The 21,830-nt window shown below is 41.8% G+C and overlaps 1 long non-coding RNA gene across 1 annotated transcript; it reads left to right on the forward strand.

Annotated features, from left to right (window-relative positions):
- The first annotated feature begins 15,149 nt into the window (after window positions 1–15,149).
- Window positions 15,150–21,830, forward strand: LOC142062517 (uncharacterized). The gene is made up of 2 exons (XR_012662468.1): window positions 15,150–15,459; window positions 15,879–21,830. It is a non-coding gene; the product is annotated as an uncharacterized LOC142062517 (long non-coding RNA).

A 21,830-nucleotide genomic window follows, 5' to 3' on the forward strand; every position in this document is an offset into this window, starting at 1 on the left:
TTCTCCAAGCCCTTAAAACTTTATCTTGGTCTCCAACAATATATTTTCCTTTTGAGTATTTTCTGACTTGCCTGCTCCAGTCAAGCACCCACACAGAATGATAATAAGGGAGCACAAAGAGGAGAGTGCAGAACCAGGGCAAGTCTGCCCCAGCCCAGGAGGAGTGAGGAATGAACCTGTAAGCTGGTGTCAAGCTGGATGTCACAGACACAGCTTCCCTCTTAACTTGTTTCCCCAGACTGTGGTTCATCACACAAGATGAGAAACTCTCACACCAAACCCCCTTCCCAGTCACGAATATCCAGTGAAGATACCAGAGACTCTCTGTGCTAGTGGATATAATGCAGAGATTCCTTTGTCAAACAGGGAGTTGTTTTCTGTGCAAACTGAAGTGTAGTGTATCATGGAAACAGCTCAGATATTTTTAGATGTGAAAATGCATCAATACAGTAAACTGGGACACAGAAAAGAAAACTAATCCAGCGTCCAGCAGCATTGCATTTTGAATGCACTTATTAAGGAACTATATTAACTGAAGTGCCATTAACTCTGCTCTAGCTGACATTGGTAGATATATTCCTGACAAGGCTCATCCTCTTTACAATGGCTCGGTGGTTTTACTATGTATCAGCCAGCTGCCTCAGGGAAGGCAGCCTAGCTTAATTCAAATAAAAGGCAAAACTCTCAAACAATATTGCCTATAAAAGTTGATTTTACCTCAGAGCAAAATCTACACCGCTTGAGTGTCAAACCAGACCAGGGTCACCCTCAGAATGGCACAGCAGAGGACAGCCATCAATCAGCAAAGCACTTTTATTTTTAAAGCATATTTTTAGGGTGTCTAGGAGAAAAGTAAAGTCCATGTTTATTGCACCGATTTTAACCAAACTTACTGCTGTATAGGACAGCACTGTTATTTATTTGGATACAGTTAAGTTTTGGCAAAGGACTGTTAAATACTTTATAAATTTCACTAAGGACAATCCAGCAGATGTTACAAACTGTACTGCAGGCATGAGGACCTCATTCAGCTCCTACAAAACTCAGTGTAATGGGACTTGGAGCCCAGTGGGACAAGGGTTGTAAAGAAACAAACAAACACACACTCCAGAAAGACAAGAAAATACCTGAAACTCAGTTTTCCAAGATACTCAGTACTCACTACTCTAGTGTCAGCTCCTGCTGACACAACTGAGGTCAGTCAGAGCTGCCAGTATCAATAATCAGAGGTTTAACTGGTGAGCAAGATGTCAACGGGCTCAGGACTCCTTCTTTCAAGGGATCTCCATGGCCTATAAGTTATCAACAATTTAGGGGAAAGCAGAATGCTGATGGGATCAACAGTTGCCAGTGTAGCTTTCCCCTGGTGAAGTTAAAAATGCTGGGCCACGGAACTCCATGAGAACCCTGGTTTGATTTTAACACTGACAAGATTTTACCTACGGGCTACTGAGCAAGTGCATTTGGCTACAGATAACTAGACAGACAGGAGATTCCCAGGGTACAAGTAATACAAAGATACCTACATAGCTCATTTTAATTATGCTGAGTACAGCATGAACAGAGCATAAAGAAACAAACACAGTACTATGCTATTAAAATATACAAAGGATGGACAAATAGAGAAAATGGAAGAGGAACAGTAGTGAAACAACCCAAACATCAGCCTTTTTGAGAAAACATATTTTTAGAGCTCTCTAAATTAAAAGGTGTAAAAGGAAACAAAGACCTTTTCCCCTCTCAGTGTCACTTGCACTACGGTAACCGTGAAATCTCACCTCAGATAGAACTGGTATTTCTACTAAAAATAAGAGACTATAAACTGTAATACAAGCGCCTTGTTCCTGGGTGATCAATATCTTCTGTTCATTTTCCAAACGCACTAATTCTGCTCCCCAACTCATTCTTTTCAGCCATTAAAACAAGAAACCTTACGATACAGTATTTGGATGACAGTTCATTTTCTAATAGTTTTTAATGCAATAAAACCTTTAAAAAGATCAGAATCCCTTTGACAGTAAATGCTCTCCTCTAAATTCACAGAATCACAGAACGGTTGGAAGGGACCTCTGGAGATCATCTCGTCCAACCCCCCTGCTGGAGCAGGCACACCCAGAGCAGGGGGCACAGGGCCGCGTCCAGGCAGGGTTTGAATGTCTCTAGGGAAGGGACCCCACAGCCTCTCTGGGCAGCCTGTGCCCCTGCTCCGGCACCCTCACAGTCCACCAACTGTCCTCTAGTCTTGAAACATCCTTGGGTCACTTGGGGATAGACCAATTTGACAATTATTTCATTGCCTGTGACAGTGATTTCACCAAGGAATTGTAGCAATTGAGATATCCCTAATAAAGGGCAGGAAATAGAGCTGAGGAGATGGCCTTGCCTCGTCCTGGTCTCTTTTCTGTACTTTGCTGTAGCTGTTGGGAGTGGGACCAGCAGAAACCACTGTGGCACAGCCCTGGCTGCTGAGCTCCTGCCAGGCAAGGACACCAGTTTGCTCTGGAAAACATCCGTGCAATGCTACTCAAATTAAAAGCTGTGCAATTTCCTCCACAAAGTGTCATTCAGGTCTGTGGCTTTCAACCCCATTTCAGACACACACAAACTGAAACGTGAAATTTCACTGAAATAAAACCTGGGGAGTTGGCCAGGCTTATCTAGGAGTATTGTAGGCAGCTAGGATGTCCTTGAAGCCCAGCAGCTCATTTTTGTCTGGAAGCTCAGGAATAAGCACACCAGATGCTCCAAGCAGTATCTCTGGATTTCTTTAGGGCCAACACAAACTCAGATGTTTAGAATTAACAAGCAATTACTTTACCCAGATTACCAGCAATGCAGGGTTCAGATACCTCCTTACAATGCTTTCTGCTGCATACACAGGGCAGGCTCTCCTGGGTGCAGCCACGTCCCCTTGACCCCAACTGTGGTCCCCAGCCCTAATGCAAGTGCAGTGGTGCAAAAGCTGCAGCAGCTGCTTACAGGGGATCTCCACAGGCAGCACCAGCTGCCTTCCTTGGCATGCTCCCACCCACACCTCTCCAGTGGAAATCAGAGGCTGGACAATACCCATTTCATATAAAAACATCTCTAACATACAGTAAAAACTACAGAGCTTCCTATCTGTATTCTCATGTAGCCCATGCCTAGAATCTATTCAAGCTGAATTTGAGTTTAAACTCTGCTATATCTATAAATATCTGCTGGAGGCAGGCAAAGACAACTACTTTTATGTTCTTACAGCCTTTTTTTCCTCTAGTTTGGTTCATGTAGAATATCATTTCAGATGTTGCTGTTTCTTTTTTTCCCAACTGTAAATATTTGGTTCCATTTTCATTGCATCTTGTACCTTATCTTTAATATCATATAAATAGAAACCTGCACAGTTTCTCCATTTACAAATACATCAAGATTCATTTGCGTGCTAAAAGCTTAAATCAAATATTTTAAACCGGACATGGATAAAACAGTAATCCACTGCTGGGCTGAATTCCAAACAAATAAAAAAAATAGATTTCATATCAAAGCAATAAACAATAGCAATGCCAATTACTCATTAGAATTCCTGTTCTGCAAACATGACTAACAAATACTTTCTAAAATCAATGAAAATAACAAAGTAAATCTCAAGCCCCCAAACTATCATCACTCTTCAAACTTTCCTCCTCGGCTAGACTATGTTGGTGTGCGTTTCTGAAATACTTGGATCTTCGAAGCACTTAGAGTTCATTTAAATGCTGAAGTCTGCCTATGCGATGGGAAGGAATCAAAGCATTTCCACTTAATTTCTAATTCACCTGTAAGCAAAATACCATGGCTCATTCTTTTTCTGAGCCATCAACAGTATTCCCTTTAAACTTGTATCTGTATCTGCTGCCAATATCCACCTTTCTGTGGGGATGGACCATGAGATTTAAGAGCTGCCCTAAGAAAGCTATTACCAACCCAAGAGTCACTGTGACTCACACACATCCCCATGTCTGAGTCACAGCTCCTCCTCTGCTCTACTACTGCCTTCCAAGATCCGAGGGAGGCAATTCACTCTCTAACAGTAATTACACCCGCCCGGAAAACAGAGAGGCTTGGTATTGCCAATCTGTAGTATTCAGATATTATGAGTCAGCCCCCGGCCCGAAATCATGTGGCTGGCTTAAAAAGTCATGTAGTTTTAAAAATATTAAGACTGTGGGAATTTTTTTTATTCACTTTCTGATCATTATTTTTAGCTGGTTGAAAGCGTGCTTTTCTCTCCCACCTCCTCTCTTCTCTGCTCTCCTGCAAAGTGAAAGGCGAGATTCTCACATATTGACTTGATTTCATGCTTCAGAAAAGACACTTCATAACACACCAGGCAGATTCAGACCACATGAGGTGGCACCACCACAGGCGGAGGGCCACCTTCCATGGTCCAACAGACACAGTTCAAGCTAGGACATCAAAGATTCACTCCAAATCTAACATCTTTTGTTCTTCACCCCTCTCAGTGCTCTGCTGAAGGAATAGCATGTAGCTGTAATAGCAGGGAGCACCGCTATCTGTATCAAGGTTTTGTGGAGGATGGGAGAATTTGTTTCAAGCCCCCAGAAGCAGGAATACATACTAAGCAACAACTGTTACCTGTGAAATCTCACTCAAATCTTACAGCTTGCACAGGTACAATTTAACTTTTCAGCAACAGTTTCTCCCCACGTGCTTTCTGCTTGGGATGGCCACCGCACAGCCAAAATGCATTAAAACAGGTTGACCCCAGAAGCCTTACAGCCTCCCGCACGGTCACTTACACCACCGAGAAATGCTGTTAAACTGCAGCTACCCAAGCAGAGATCAGGATCTGCTCCACTTCCATGTAAAACACAACCAGCCTGCAGATCCTCACGATCAGCCTTGCCAGCTCCTCGCTGCAGCCCAGCGAGGGCCGAGTGGCCAGATGGGATTTTTGGCCTACAGCCTCAACTTTGCCTCCAGTGTACTGAAGTCAGACCTAAATATTATATATTGGCGGGGTTTTTGCAGATTTATATGTACGAGGGAAATGAGTACCCAAAAGAGCATCTCTGCAGCAGGTGACTGCCTTTTTGAGTGCCTGCCTTTAGGGCTTTTCTTCTTGAAGGCACGCATAAAGCTTCTTATAGCCTGGTAATCAAAATCCCCTCTCTTGCTGCTCTGTAATATCTCCCTACGTGGCAGAACTCAAAGCAAACCAGCACTGCCCGGGGCTTCATGAATACTGTACCCTTGATCTCTTCATAGGTCAATGCTTGTGTCAGAGAGGCTGCATTGCTAGTGGGAGGATCCACACCTACTGCCTGCAGGACTGGGGCACACGTGCTGGCTGTAGGTTTCAGGGAACGGAGCTGTGACATGACTTCATAAAGAAAATATGGGCAAATGCAAGTACAGAAAGGGAGGCAAGACATGCTGATGTTGTTTCCATTAAAAAGGAAGAAATCCAATATTCTCTTGCAGTAGCATTTGTTTGCTTTTCAAACAAAGCCAGCACCTACAAAATCACTGCTCTTTTTGTGTCTTCTAGTTCGTACCAATATCCTGAATCACTTTGTCCTGAAATCCTGTTGTGGAGGTGGATTGAAACCTTTGGTCAGGTTAACTTTCAGCATTTAAACAAACAGGGACATACAAGGGCTACACAAGCTGCTTAGCAGCAGGTTCTTTTCCTTTCCATTCACAAGAAGGGTACAAAGAAGTACACAAGGAGGTTGTTCTATTCTACACCCCCTTCTCCTAGGAAAGGGGCAGTGCCTTTGAGTATAACACCATTTTCCTTGTCCTAAATAAAAATCTTTTACCAGTTGCCAGATGAAAGCAGCTCCTTCTCGGTTTCACTATTGGAATCACAAGACAACATATTCTTCCAAGAGTTTTACCCCCAGGTTTAGGCATCTCTGGCTTGTTCATCCTAAAGTTTTGGAGTCCTTCCACTACTAGTGGAAGAGAAATCATATGAAGAGAAAGTGATATAGATAGACACCACAAGAAATAATACAAATATAAAGGAAAATGTTGCCATAGTGCTCCATATACCAATATACTGTCACAGCTGGACTGAGCATGCATATGTGGTGATACAACTAATACACCAGTGGTCAAACAGACCACTCTATAGAAAAAGGAAAATATTATACAATTCTAAACAACAATTTTCCCCACCAATTATGTTTTTGAAGGAACAAACAAGAACAGCCTAACACTCACAAGTGCTTAACACTTCATAACAATGACTCCTATAAAAATATTAAAAATACTGTTGCAACTCGAACATCAATAGATACAGCCACCAGCTCTTCCAACTGGGCTTTTGTAGTCATTGTACCAGAACACATCTGTGACTAAGTTGTAGTGAACAAGATGTTCTCAAATCCATGAGTAAAGAAGAAAACCTTACAATAGGGTAAACATTAAACCTATTTGGTGGGCAGTGATGTGTTGCTGTCTGAAAATGAATACTGTTCTCCTGTATTTAATCCCTGATGACTCACACACTCCAGTATTCTTTAACAAAGAGTATGCTGGGCAATTTTTAGCCCACCTCCCCAAGGCATTGTCTTGTCAGGAGGTTACCATAAATCCCAGGCGTCCAACTTGCTCTCATCAATGTCAGAAAGAGTCCTTTGAGACTTTTTTCCCCCTGCAGGAAATGCTTTGCATCCTCATCCTAGAAACCCTTGCATCTATTCTTCATCAGTGTCAATAAAATAACATTGAAATGCTGTAGTACATCATTTTTAATGCATACCAAGTCCTACACGAATCAAGCCAGTGCCTACAGTTCGGCTCCACTCAGAGTGCATCAGCATTGCTTGTAACTACTGTAAATCGTCTAAAAAAGTAGGTTTGTCTGTAGGACTTTAAATCCAACCATAAACACCTTCACTTTCAATGATCCCTCCTGGTTCCCACCATGCCTAACACCGAAGCGTGGTCTAGGTTGCAACATGTGGAAATATAAAGAAAAAAAAAAGAATTTCGCAGTTCAGTGTTGTGTTGCTTCCTTTTCTCTCCAGAGGGTTGCACGAGGAGGGGGGAGGTCTAGCTAGCACAGTTGCTTCCCAATGGGAAGAAAACAAGCTGAGACGAATCAAGTGTTTCTCTGGTGCAGTCCTGCGTATTTGCAGAAAAAAAGAGATACACAACACTTCTTTCTCAACACACAAGAAAAAAAAAAAAACAGGAATCTGTTTTCTGTTCAGAAATTGAAGACTGCCTTCCCAGCGAGTGCTTGCCCATTAGGACCTCTCGCTCTTGGCTTTCTCCCAGGCTAAGCACTACCTCTCTCCCTTTCTGCAGTGTTTTTCCTTAATTTTTACTTCTCAAAAATATGGAAAGATATAGCATCACCCAGTCAAAACAGAGTTTGCAATTAATCTGCAGGAGAACTCTTGTCCATGCAAGCTCAGTTGCTCATTAGTTTTGTGCAGCTCATTGCCTTGGGTACCAACTTGCTGTTGTTTCATCTATCACCACACAAAGGAGCACTTAATTGCTCTTTCTATTTACTGTGAATGAAAGAGGTTAGTATATCCATCAACCAGTATAACCAGCGTCGCAAATGAACAAAAAATACACCCTACACAACAGTGGCCATTAATACCTTCAAGCAAAACAATATTAAGCCCTTTTTCATTGCTTTGAAAGCGTTAAAAACACAATCACTAACTAATTTTTAGTTATTAATGTTTTAGTCCCACAAGACTGTCCCACAGGGGCATAAGGTTTTACAGCAGTTATGCATACCTGTAAGATCTTTGAGGGATCTGAATACAGTACACCAGAATACCAGAATTTTTATGCTGCACAGCATTTCATAATTATAATCCAAATGTCAGTTAACTTCTTGACTTTGTATATGACACTTCTAAAAGACTAAATATTCAGGAACGTGTAATTTGTTTTTCTGGGAAAATATGCCACAAAATCTGCACATGATAGTTTCAAGGATTTTGTTGTTATGCTTAAATGAATAAAGTTTTCCAATAAATACATACAAAATAAATCATTGTGGCTGTGTAGTTTATACAGGCAATAAAATATACACTGCTTAGCATTAGGGACAACAATATATGATAAGAAAGCAATACAAGTACCATAGAAACTCAGACTCATAGCATATAAATCATAAAGAAATCTAATGGTTTGGAACATGCAAACAACCCTAAACTCAGAAAAGTTCCTCAGATACCATGGATGGAAATGTGGCCCTGCGAAGATTTTTGCCATTATTGCCAGTTTTTCTTGTCCTTTTAAGCATGTAAGAATGTAATGTAATGAAAGTAATTTCCTTTATTTGGATGTCTAAAGGAAAGTATAACCAAGTTTGCATATTCTGGACTCTTCTGGTAAAGTCCTAGCCGAAGATAAATTGCCATCAGCCACTTCTCTGTTTGCAGACCCCTGGCACTTGGCCAGTCCGTTTGCTCCCATGCAGCTAGCAAAAGCAAAGCTTGATTTTTCAGGACAAACATTCACCAATTGTAGCCTTACCATAAGCAAATGCTCCATCTCTTCTCTAAGAAGAAACTCAAAATAGTAAAGCACTCACCTAGTTTTCAGGACACAATATGTACAACAGCAATGAATGACTTGATCTTCTGTCCAAACAACGTACAGTAAGTCAGGTTTGAAGTGTCTTGAAAGGCTGGTGGCAAAATTTAGCTCAGTTCAAATTTTGGTCCCAGTCAGACTTGGAACATGTATGGGACTACAGGAGGGAAACAGTGGAGTAACACAGACCAGAGCCCGGTCTGATGCCAGCTTGTTTCTCCATTACATTGAGCTGCATGATCTCACTTATCTTAGTGAAATATGGATGCAAAATGTCACCATGCTGGAATTTTACCCTCTCAGTGTAAAATTAGCAAGCAAAGAAAAATTCCAGCATTTAAAATCTCTCACTTTCCCAAATACATCACTTTCTATTTTCCCTTTTCTCTTTTTAAAAAAGAAAGAAAATACATTTTAAAAAAAACCTGCAATATAATCGAAAAACAAAGCAGCTGGAAAAATCAGAGCAATAATAGGATCCCCTTGGAATAAACCAGGTAAGATCTCAAAATCCACATGAACAGGGTCAATTTTTTAAATCCTTAACAGAACTAAGCTTAATCTGCCATCCCTCCCCCTCTGACCTCAGTCCCTCGTTACTCGCAGCGGCAGCCACTGCAAGAAGTGTCACGAAGATAGAGAACATGAACCTACTTTGGTTTTTTTCTCCCAATACCAAGAGTACTCTTTCCGGGAAAAGACACAGAAACACACAAGTAACACCAATGATAGGTTATCCAGAATCTAAATAAGAGATATCAAAACTGAAGGCCAGATCTTCAGCTGTTAAAAATGAAAGCCAACACATCCATGCTGGTTTGCAGCAGCCATCAGTCTAGCCTATGCAATTAGTCCCAGCAGGGTCTTCACAAATATTGGTTTTTAACTGAGTAGGCCTATAATTTGTATTCCAGCTTCAGACAGACACATACATATACCTTGGAATATTTTTTCTTTAACTGTTCCGACTTTTCCTAAATGGAGTCCTTATAAATATTGCATACAAAATATTTTTTATTGAGGATAAATTTGAAAGTCAAAGCTTCACTTGGATTCATTTGTCAATGCAAAATAAAAATAAAACAAAGCTCAGCTATCATGGCAGTAGTCATTTCAAGAAAGCCTCCTTTTAGCTTCAGGTTATAGTCCTTCTTTAATGCTTGTGGCACAGGAAAGTTGTCAGTTAAATTACTGGCCTCCATATTGCCTTTTCTAAATTTTGTATGACTTTATAGCCCATTTCCTGAGTAGCAGTAAGTCCCGCTTCCAACACAAGAAGAGAAATCTGGTGTTTTGCTTTATCGTGCATATAATTCACAGTTTCTTTTTCTTCATTCAGTAGATTACTTTAGGAAAAAAAAAAAAAACCACAACTTCGAGAATGCCTTTTCAGGGAAGACAATTTCTACAAACGCCTCTTCAGTTTTTCTTCTACAAGAGACATTAGAACTATGTCATACTTAACTAAGCACTTTGTAAGCATTCATTAATCATGTAGTGCCCCTGAGAGGCACATTATGTAATGTTTAATCTGCTCAGCTGAGGCTGTAATACAAGAAACCTCTCAAAATTTTATCAGCTTTACAATAAGAAGAGATGTATTTTAAGTATGACCAGTGCAAGCAGGCAAGCAGTCACTCTCTGTCCTCAGATGGAGCCACCACACTCAGGTCCCTCCATCAACAGTAAATTTCCCCCGTTGATTGTAACAGAGCCATGTTTAAGTTCACAGAAAAGATGCACTTTTTCCTTCCAAAAGCCACTGCAAATTTTTTATGTGCAACTTCTGGATGCCCCAGGGTTGATTTGCAAAGATACTGACAGCTTTCCTTATCAGCCATGTACTTCCTAACACCACAACACACAGATGGGTTGAAGATGAGCCCCCAAACAGCAAAGTCCTCCCTGCAGCCAGCTCAAAAATCACCAGCTCAGCATAGGTGTTGCTCTGTATTCCCTTTTGTGGGTATTTAATGAGAAATAAGACCTCTGTACAGAAAAGGAACACAAGCCAGGGGTAGCCATCAGTAGCTCATCCATGACCTGCCTCTTTCCACACTGCCAGTAGGAAACATCTCTTACAACTAAACTCCCCTAAACTCCGCAGCAACCCTCTTATTCCCCACTTATGTTTATGCAGGATCAGCCAGTCCTGACTCTTTCCACCAATGTCAGTGCAAGCTTTAGAGAAAATCCATCCCCACAAAATATTAATGGGAAAAAGTGGCAGCCATGAGCTTCAGAGGCTTTCCATTGTCTGTGTCATATAGGGTCCAACAGAGACATTGCATTAATTAATATTTTGCTTTAAAGGATTTTTACTTAATATTCATACATAGTGACTGAAACAGTAAAGGCAGAGGAACAGAATTCACTGAACAACTCATAGGAAGGGTCTCCTTTGTATTTTTTTTCTTTTATATCTTTCTTTTAAATCTGCATTATGAGACAGAAAAAATTTTACACAACAGTATAAAAGCCTCCATAAACAGTGATGATTTGGGCATGAAAACATTTTTCTTTTTTCCCCTTATGAACAGCAGAAAAATTCTAAGTTCACAAAATCCTTGCTGCTATCACAACCAAAAGACACTTTGAAAGGACCCTCACAGAGGAATACAAATTATATTTGTGTAGGAATTTGAGGGAAGTCAGTCTTTGACAACACACCTGGAGATGAGTCATTTGTGTCGTCGTGGTCACCTGCATCCAATAGTCTAAGACACACAGAGCTGTTATCAGTCTCATTCAGATGTGGCCCTTCTCTTCCCAAGATGAATGCAGTAAATAAACAAATAAATAAAGATCACCTTTGTAACTCACAGAGTCACAGAATGGTAGGGGTTGGAAGGGACCGCTGGAGATCATCTCGTCCAACCCCCCTGCTTGAGCAGGCACACCCAGAGCAGGGGGCACAGGAACGCGTCCAGGCAGGGTTTGAATGTCTTCAGGCAAGGGACTCCACAGCCATTCTGGGCAGCCTAAAAATATTAGCATTTTCTAGTGCATAGGCCAGCTCTAACCAGTTTCATCAGCACATACCAATGAATGAGGGCTCAGCTCCAAGTCCACGTTAAATCCAGTGAACCTATTCCACATCAAGCTGGTATCTGGCTGGATTTTCTTCAAGAACCAGCTTAAGCAAAAGTTTGCTCGATGGTGTCCCTCAGTACGTGTTCATTCCCCAGCAGCCACCAGGAATGAACAGAAGCAGCAGCTGAGGGAGGAAGGTGAAAGTGAAGCATGGAAGTAGGCTGGGACATGTTCAGCAGTACTGGAAACGGAGCTGCAAGGAACAGGGCAATTCATTCATGGGGACATGCCAGAAAAACCAAAGGGCTCAGTAAATTGTCAGTGCTCCCTGCAAAGGTCCCAGGGAACAAGCAGGTCCCACCATGGGCAAGAGTAGGGAAGGACCCTGGATCAGGCCAGACACCGCCAGGGTTGAGTGTCAAAGCAGCAGAGCTGCTCTCAGGGGCTCATGGAGATGAAAGAGGAGAGAACTGCAGCAGCATCTGCAGCAGGGACAGGACTACAACAGGGCGAGGAGCACTAAGGGGAAGTTATAGCCAGTTCCCTCCACCTTCCATACGCTTAGCTATTGTTCCCTGCCAAAAAAAACAACAGAGACCCTGGCTCAAAAGAGCTGTTTCCTAATACATATGCATGTGTTTCAGGATCAGGGGGTCCTTTAAATTATTATACTTTTCCATTTATTAATGGAGAGATACTGATCTGCCTTTTGATACAAACAGGTCAAATTTAAATCATTCCTGATTTACAAGTGGACTGCCCTCATTCTGTAGCACATACAGCTTTCTGGAAAAGAAATTACCATTTCTAGACTTTCTCTTCATTTCTTGTATTCCCCTCCCATCTCCCAGTTATCAATATTTCAGTTTCACTACATGAAAATCTTCTTTGCCACTTCTTTCCTCTATTGCCATGGATCCCTATGCAGTCTTTAAAACTTCCATTTTAATCAGTTCTCTATTTCAAAATGTCTTGCTTTGTAGAGTACAAAGCTTTTTTAAACATTCGTTTTGTAGGTATGGACCTGCTTCCTTGTCATTATTACCTACTACATTCAGGTAAAAGCTGAACAATAGAATTTAGCTATCAAGACAACAGAGCTGTATATTTAAAGCATGCTACCTGTCCTACCAGGCCAAAAAAAAAAAAAAAAGCAAGCAGCAGGTTCACACTTGTGATCTAGTTATAAGGGTTTCTGCAGCTCTCCTCCTTGAAAGGATCTATTTAAATGTTGTATGACATCTATTTTCTCTCTGGGAAAATCTTTGTAGTGTTTCATCTTTCTTTGCCATCAAAAAAAGAGCTGGCTACACTGCAGCCCACTGGAGATTGCATATTCTCAGGCTCCCTGGCAGCGGCTGGCTGGTTTCACATTTCCTGACATCACTGAATCCAGCACCTCTTTTTTACCATTATTCAACGAAAAGTTCAGGGAGATAGCTTAGGTTTTGCTAGGCTTCTTGAATTCTTATTTTTCATCCACCACTGCACAAATGTGTCCCAGCATGCACACAACATCAGGGAGTTGCTGGCAATTAGTAAGAGCAGGTAATGAGGACACCTAAACTCTAATCTCAGCCCTGACACTGGCACACAGTAGTGGCACATTCTTTGGGGCAGGTCTGGGAAGTGTTTCTACAGTGCCAAAGAACTAGTTAATAATTTTGTTTAAAAGGAAAAGAAAAACCCAGAGGGGGAAATTGCTTTAAAAACTACACAGGAGCACTGACAAAACATGAGTCTAGAATATCCTCTTTTCAGAGCATGTCATGTGAGGTCCTTGGGACCAGACATATCACAATGCTGACTCACAACTATGCCACCTTTTCAGAGAAAAAAAAAAAAAGTAGCACCGTACATAAATATCTCTGTAAATTCTAGAGGATGCACGACTGGCATCTATTCCTTTAGCATAAACAGCATTTGCCCACATTACTTCAAGCTGCCTTCTTGTTTAGGTAATTTATAATAAGCCCGTAACACAGGATGACTTGGGGAATGGAGGTTAACCCAAGTTAAAGCAAGATGTGATTCTTTAATGCTGGATAGTGGAGAAGTGGAGTACTTATGCCCAAATGCATAATACCAGATCACAGGGGCACAGCTATAGACACCCAGTTTGGTATCACCGAGCAAGTTCTGCATGGGTGGAAGAACACGTCTACAGGGGTTGCAGGATTATACTGTAGAAGGCAGCTACTGCCCTTTTTCCTCCTGCTCTTTTTCTGTGTTCAGCTGGACACAGCTGCAGAGAGGAAGACTACACCCCAGGGAAGCATCTCTGAAGCTGCACAGCCTGAAGCCTGCACCCACCAGCTCACGATGACTGGCACTCTCACCCTGCTCCAAGTTCAGTCCCATTCCCTACACATGTACACCATCGTGAATCAGAAACACAACCCGCTTGAAGCCTAAGGCGTAGCGCTAGCTTGAGCATGGCGTGGCAGGAGAGCACGCCGCGCAGGAGGGGAAGAAGAGGCTGCTCCTCTGCCCTGCAGGCAGCCCCCACAGTGCCTGCAGCTGCACTGCCCAGCGGGACAAGCCCCAGGGCTCCCACACGGCTGGGCAAGGCTGGACCCCACTTGAGATACTGGTGTCAGAGAGCCCCAACAGTGGCATCAGCCAGTCATTCCCACAATCACTGGGGTTTTTTGTTTGAGAAACACTTTTTCTTCAAAGCACTACACAGCAAGATTTTATAAATTGGAGCTCTGGGACCAGGGGATCTCTTTGTTCATGGTAGCAGTGACAGAATACAAATGTGTCAGCTTCCCTGAGAACAATTCAGGTACCAGCAAAGGAAAATTTCTGCTGGTGTGTCTGCTTATTTATTCCCCTTACCCCTTCCTTTTTTTGTGTTGTTTGCACAACATAACAGTGTTGTTCAACAGAATTATATTATGTGATATAACATGCTACACTAAGCAGTCTGCAAAGAAAAGAATCTTTGGTTTAAAAGATCACTTCCAAATTATGTAAGATGTAGCACTGGATGTACAGGAGCAGATTATCCACTGGGAGAGAAAACCAACCCACTTTGCCTATCTCAAATTACAAATATACCTTTCATCATTTCACCTGATGTTTGCACATACACAAACAAAAACCTCACAGTAAACTGGCATGCAAAACCCTCTGTTAAATATACCAGCACTCAGAAAATAATATTTCAGGCCATGGAACAAAGGAGGAATAATTATCAACTAGAATGAGGAGAAACAAGCCCAATTTCCTAAAGCCTGCCTCATTTCAGTGTTCCCCAAGAGCAGCAGGGACAGACTCCCAACTCCTGCCCTGGGAACCTGCAGGGCTGTTACGAGGACACCACTGCCCTGACTTGGGCGATATCAGTCACAGAAAACAGTCAAATGCTGTCACGGACACTACAATCAGGTTGGTCTGCAACAGCCAAGGGAAAACGTCCCATTACCAGCTGTCCCAATTAAAGCGGAGCTTGCCAGAAGTGGACAACCAGTTCCCAGTTGTACAAGATACCAAAAAAGGGGGTAAAGTTCAGTGAGGCTGAACTGCAAACACAGAGTGGACTCTGCAGAGTTTGTGGGTCTGCTCTGGGACAGCACTAGGGATTTGTTGTTTGTGCTTACCCTGAATTTCTCACCCCACCCCAAGAGAGTCGGCTCTTACACTATGAATTAGGGATACGTCAAAACTCTGTGCGTGTGCTGAAGGCAACCAGGCCTCCAGATAATTGACAGAGAGGTGGACTGGCTGTCCTTGGAATTAATGCAGCTGAACAAAGGCTTTGGTGAAATGAGAAAGTCTAGAAGAGGTTTGCTGAGATCAAGATTTAAGCTTTGTCAGACCTGTTCACCATGGCTCGGAGCTGCCCAGACAAATTGCAGTCAGCAGGTAACTGTGGTGATTAGAGGGGGGGGGTGGGGGGGGGGGGTGCGGGGAAACAAGGAAACAAAAAACCAAACAGGAGTTCGAAAGTGACAGCCTCACGCTGACAGCGTATTTGTACTGAGTGGCTGTGTCACACAGCGCAGGGCGCAAGTCCCCGCTTTGCCCAGCCAGACCCACCAAGGGCCCCTTCTGCCAGGCCTCAGTGGCAGAGCCGCCAAGACACTGCCAAAGCAAGAGGAGGATGTATGGACTTCACCCACAGCCATCTCTGGTTGCAGGTGTCACCTTTCTACCAGCCAGAAAAGGGGTTCAGTGACCCAGCTTTGCAACATTAACTGCATTTCCAGGGTATATCTTCTGTCTCAAGCGAGGGTGGGTTTTAGCTTCACATCAAAAATACTACGACTGTCTATTTCCCACAGCTAAGCTGAGGTCCAGAGAAAGAACACCCTTGAACACAGGAAAACCCTACCACCGATCCCATGACTTTGTCCAAGTTACTTTTAGGAAATTGCTTTTCTTTGGTCTACACGCAACAGCACTCAATTTATAGCACTGATGGGACTGGTAGAGATCCACAGCCCCGCTCCTGCTGAAGCCATTGCAGAGGATCCAGGCTGGAGGTCCCACCAGATTTCTCCATCCTGAGGTTCATTTCAGCCACTTCCGAGTTTGCTTCTTCCCCCACCCTCCTGGTCTGAGCGGGCAGCAGAAATTCCCAACAGGGCAGGGAAGCGACAGAGACATGCAGCAGTCACTCCGCTACCCACAGGTAGGCTGAGGCATCCCTCCCTTGCAGGACAACAAGCAGAACAGGAGGGGATGCCTCATTTGCCTCTGCAATATTTCAACTCTCTCATTGTGATCAACTACTCGCCCACCAGCCCCCCAAACCCCCGGCTTGGGAGCCCAGACACTGCCTTGCACAATGAGGCACCCACCTGCCAGCTTGAAGAGGGCCCCTCCTAATTAACAATGCTGGGCATGGAGCACGCCATACCTGTAATGGCTTAAACCTCACAAGACTATGTTTTAATTATGGCTATGTTACAACAGAATCAGTTGCCTAATCAAGCTTAAATGAAATGCATATTTAGCAATTTTCATGCTAGCATTTCCAGAAATGTGATACTTGCACAATGAATTATTTATTTTGTATACATCTCAAGTATTTTTTAAGAACAAAACCAGCAAACCAATACTCCAGGAAGGTAGGTAAATAAATTAACAACACTTTTCTGAATTACCATCTTCCCTACTGTCTTGGCTGCCATGCACTTAGAGCTCTCACAGTAAAATGAATAAAGAGCATTCAAAACCTGTCAACCAAATTACAGTGCGCATTTCCCGTGTAAACATGTATGGAAGAACTCTTTTATTAACAACAACCTACAGTTAATATTTACTTTGTTTGCAAGCTTGGAGCTCCAGAGGCATCCTTGCTGCAGCAGCTGCAATAGGTATTCCAAAAATAGGTATTTCCCTATTAGTAGGCGAGTCTAAAGCTCATAAAAGCTGCTGTCTAAAACGACAGAATGACAACAGTAGTAGCCAGGTATTCTGCTCAGTGCACTGTAAGCTGCTTTCAAGGACATGCCCTCATCTGTGCACTGATCAGTGTCACTGTCCAGAAAAACAGTTAACCTGGAGCCCGACTATAAGCAGGTATATAAATCCCATTGATTTCTAGTGAATTTTAGGAAGGATCATCTGAAAGGTAATCAAGTTGACTATGAACTTAGGTAACATAGGCCCAGACTCTGGCAAAATATCTACTGACCAGGGCTAGAATTAAGCAAGTATTTCAGGTTATGCATATAGATAGTGCTTTGCAAGACAGTATTTTCTGTGATTTTACAACTCTGCGCAAATCTCTGCTTGTCTTTGCTCCAGCTTACCTGTTTAACAAGACAGTATGATAGCACTTACTGGGCTGTTATGAAGCATGCATAATATTGTTTAACACTTCAGATCCCACAATAAAAAGTGATGTGAGCACGAAGTATTGCTATAACAACATGGCATTATACTATCAAAGGAGTAAGTGTCATTAGAGTTATAGAGAGGAATTTTATTTTAATACTGTGCAGTTCTCTAGGGAGTCCGTTAATGATCAGCCATTATAGTAACAATAAATTACCTTTTACAGTACTTAAGTTTTCTATGTTATAAGCAGTAGTCAAAATTTAAAGAAGCAACAGATTGAATTCCCAGTGACACCTGAATTTTGTACATTGGCTGCTTTTGACAAACAGCAGCACAGAAAAGAAGAAATCAATATAGTAAAGCTTTCACTGGAAATAGAATTATCTTATTTCAGTTATCCATCATAATCCCCACTGAAATCATTAAGATTGAAGGGAACAGAGAAATCTGTAACAGGATCTTGGCAAAGGCAGAGGGGGATACTTTCTCTAAACCCTTAAACCTATACAGTTCTTGCTAAAGCTTGATAAGGTATGTTCTAATCCTTAATGTGTATGCCAATCAAATTCCATTGTCTGTGATTGAAATCTAGGTCCAAAGCTATATTTTCCCCTAATATTCCAAACCATTAGTCAAAGTCCACTGCTGAAATTTTGTTAATGTTTTGAGTTGGTCTCAGATAAGAATGATTCAGATTTTTAAGATCTTCACTTAAACAAAACCCACATATGTACATGACAGATGGTGTTAGACACGTAACACATAGCCTATAGTAGTGTAGCTATATATACATCTTATCTTTGCATAGTTTTATAGATAAGAATAGGTAGCATCACTTGTACAGTTAGTCACAAGTCTGGCAGGGGACCTGAAAGCTACAGAAAACTTGGACAAACAGCTCACAAGCATCTGGTGTCAGGAGATTCCCAGGCACCAGAGGTTTGCATCTGGCTTGCTCCCTTTATATCCCAAGCTTTTGGAAGGTGGTGTCAACTAAGACACAATGATAATTCATTGTTATAATGCCACTGCCAGCTGACAGTCTCCAAGCAGAATGGTGCAATCTGGGCTACTGCTAGAGAAGAACTGGGATAGTGGCCTGGTTTCAGTGCCTCACTTAGATCATCCTAAAGCCCTAAACATGCAATCTCCTGATCAACACTTATCCTTAGTTTTTCCTTGAGAGCCTCCAGGTCACATACTGACTAAGCCCAGTACCTGAGACCACAGCCTCAAGGGAGGTATGAGGCAGAGAAAATGGAACATGAATTTGGATAACAGAGCAAAGATCCCATGCTCCTAGTAAATGGAATCAGCTGAAATCACATCTTGACTCGTTGTCACTGTCAGTAATTAAATCATGCACATTTTTGAAGACTACCGCGCATGTTTGCCTTTCAGCTTTGTCATATGTCTGAAAAAAAATCAGTAATACTAAAAGACATTGTTTTACAGAGCAGAAAGTTAGGCTATACCACCTTCCATGTGAATTTGGTTCTTTGTAATTGGGTAAGCTTGGCCTGCTTTTAAAAATCTGCTTTAAGGTTTGCAGATTCCTTAAAGGTTGTTCAGAAAAGAAAAACCTTCAAAGACAAATATGCTAGTCCTGGGTAAGTGCAGCACTGGAGACAGGGGTACACGACAGTTGACTCTGTTATTCACAAACTAAGAGAGGTAGAAAACTACTTGTGAAAAAGGGACTAATTCACTAATTTAATGAACCTAATCTTCTGGACAATTGCTAAACACCTAAAGGAAATTTGAAATTTAATATTAAGTAAGACTGCTATTCCCAGAGTAAATAACAGATAAGTCTCTTAATGCACTGGGAAATCCATTCCAATCTTTTGCAGCTGTGTCCTTTGATATGGGCAAACAACAAATACATTGGGACATATCTCTCCCAGTGCACCTCTACTGGCATCAGAGATCAATGTGACCTATAGTATTTAAGTGGGGTTTACCCTAATACGAACTCACTCATAAGCCTGATTCCAATCCATTTTTAAGGAATGCAGAGGCTGAAGCAGATGTCACCGACATTAGCATCAGGCTCGGTAACTGAGTCATTACATTTGATACAGGATCTACTTATATCCCAGCTAAGATTAACTAGAACATGTGGTTACCTGTCAGACAGATCTTGTTACACAAATAACTGTCATGCCTTCCAAACCACAGCAATGAGATATGCCACCTCCATCATCTGTAGAAGTCAGACTGGCAGCTGCAGCGTTAGAACTAGCATTAAAATCAGCATTAAATGAAAGAAGTTTAAAATGCACCTTCTTTATGCTGGAAAATGAACTCCTCTACTTGTCCTCTAACCAAAGTCTGTGCACAGCAGTATTTGAGAGATATCTGCCATTTGTGTTCCAAAGTGGGTTCATTTTAGGGCTAGTGGTACACTGCTATATTGCTGTACACTAGAGGTGCTTCATACTAGGAGAACAGAGATTTCTATTGATTTATTAGTTAAAATTGAAGTTACTCCCCTAATCAGCATGTTTTCCCCTGCAAATATTGAGAGCAGCCCACTCTATTACTTTGTTTCTTGTGGTTTTCCTTTTTTTGAATCATCTCAACTCCTGCAGCTTGTACAGGTTGATTCAGTAAGCAAGTTCCAGAATCCCTGACCAACACAGCTGCACCAGCTAAAGCCAGTACACCAAAAATCATCTGTGCATTGTCTTCAAGTGAATTCAATGTGCAGCTCTGCAGGCATAGAGCCACTCTGGGAACATGGTTGGAATAGTAGAGAAACATTCCCATTTTGGTGAAGTACTCCTACATACACATGCCTTGCAATACAAAAATACTTAGAAGGAAAACTGTTGCTAGATATAATGAAGCTTCAGGGGATTAAATTTAAATATTTAAAAAAACAGTTGGAATATCAGACTGAAATATCTAGAAGGTAGTAGGGTAGGCTCACGATTGAGACTTCCTTTAGTAAACCTGCACGTGTCTGTCAGATACATACATTATCGAGCAACCATGCACAGAAATTACCATGAATATTCACCAGTATTTGTCTGGACTAAAGGATCAGACCTTATCCATAAAATGCAATCACACTCTTCAAATATTGGAAAAGTAGAAAAGTTTCTAGAGGCGTTAAAACAAGGCTGGATAGGATGTTGCTAAATACATGGAGCTATTCTACAACCAGCTCAAGTCAGAACACAGCTTCCACTCCTACACAGTATTTTGCTGGACGGATTAGCTGTCAGTGGCCTGCACTAGAGCTTTGCTCCACCCTGCATGTCCATACATCTTAGCAAGATCCTTATGAAAGGCTCTTTCAACTTTACCTACGCAAGGCTGTTCATTATGTACCTGCATCCCCATGAAACCACACTGTGCTGGTGAATCATTCTGTTGGACTGCTAAGACCCAGGCAGTCACATCCCATGACAGAGGGTGATGCAAGTCACTTGGCAATGAACCTAATCTCCTTACTGCTGAGGGGATGGAGGGAGTAAAGCACTGAAGCTTTCGAAATGTAATTAAAAACATGTGTTATCTTCCAAATGACTGCATGATCTTAGAATGGTTCTGGGAGCATTTAAAGTAAACTGTGCCCCATAAAACAAGACCACAGACTACAACAAACTTGAAAAATATTAATAAGGTACTGTCTAATTAAAGTTAATTTGTCTGGATTAATTAGTGGACTTTTGGGAACTTGTTTGTAGAGCTTCGTAGATATGAGACATCTTCAGTACTGACTACAGGTCATTCAGTTACTACCAAGACTAATCCCAAAATGCTTGAGATCAACAGGCACATGTGGATACATAAAAATCTCCTTCTAAATATCCTTTAAAAAAACCCTAATTTCTAGCTGGGAAGAGGACTCAGATAATGGCCAAATGCTAAGAAATCTGAAGGAAGAAATCCTGTAAAATCCCTATGTATGTAACATGCAGATTTGCATTTTAAATGCAATTTCTGATTTCCTTAGAGTACCTAATGCTGAGAACAAAAATTTTTACACAATCCAAAAGCACTAAAAAATTTTAATGGCTTTCTCAACACGTACTGAAAGATGTTGCTGAAGGATGCATGGCAGGACCACAGACCACTGGACAGATTGTTTTGCTTTGTATATGGCTTCTCTCATACAGCACTTTGGATTAGATATTAGCATAAGGACCATCGAAAGGGACTGTCATACATTAGAACCCACACAAAAAGCAATATCGTATCTCTCTGTAAATCTGATTATCTGACTGGGCTTCCCAAAGAGGAGTCCAACTTTTATTGCATTAAAGAAAAGGCACGATTGCCACCACTGCCGCTATTGCAATGCTATTTTTGAGCAGATAGGCATGACATGGAGATCACCCCTGAATACTGTCATTCTCATTGCTTTAGTCCAGGCTGTTTCAATAACATCAGAAAATGTTTTATTCATATTCATAATAAAGCTTCAGAAGAATGCA

This window comes from Phalacrocorax aristotelis, chromosome 10 (assembly GCF_949628215.1).
Source record: "Phalacrocorax aristotelis chromosome 10, bGulAri2.1, whole genome shotgun sequence".
NCBI lineage: Eukaryota > Metazoa > Chordata > Aves > Suliformes > Phalacrocoracidae > Phalacrocorax > Phalacrocorax aristotelis.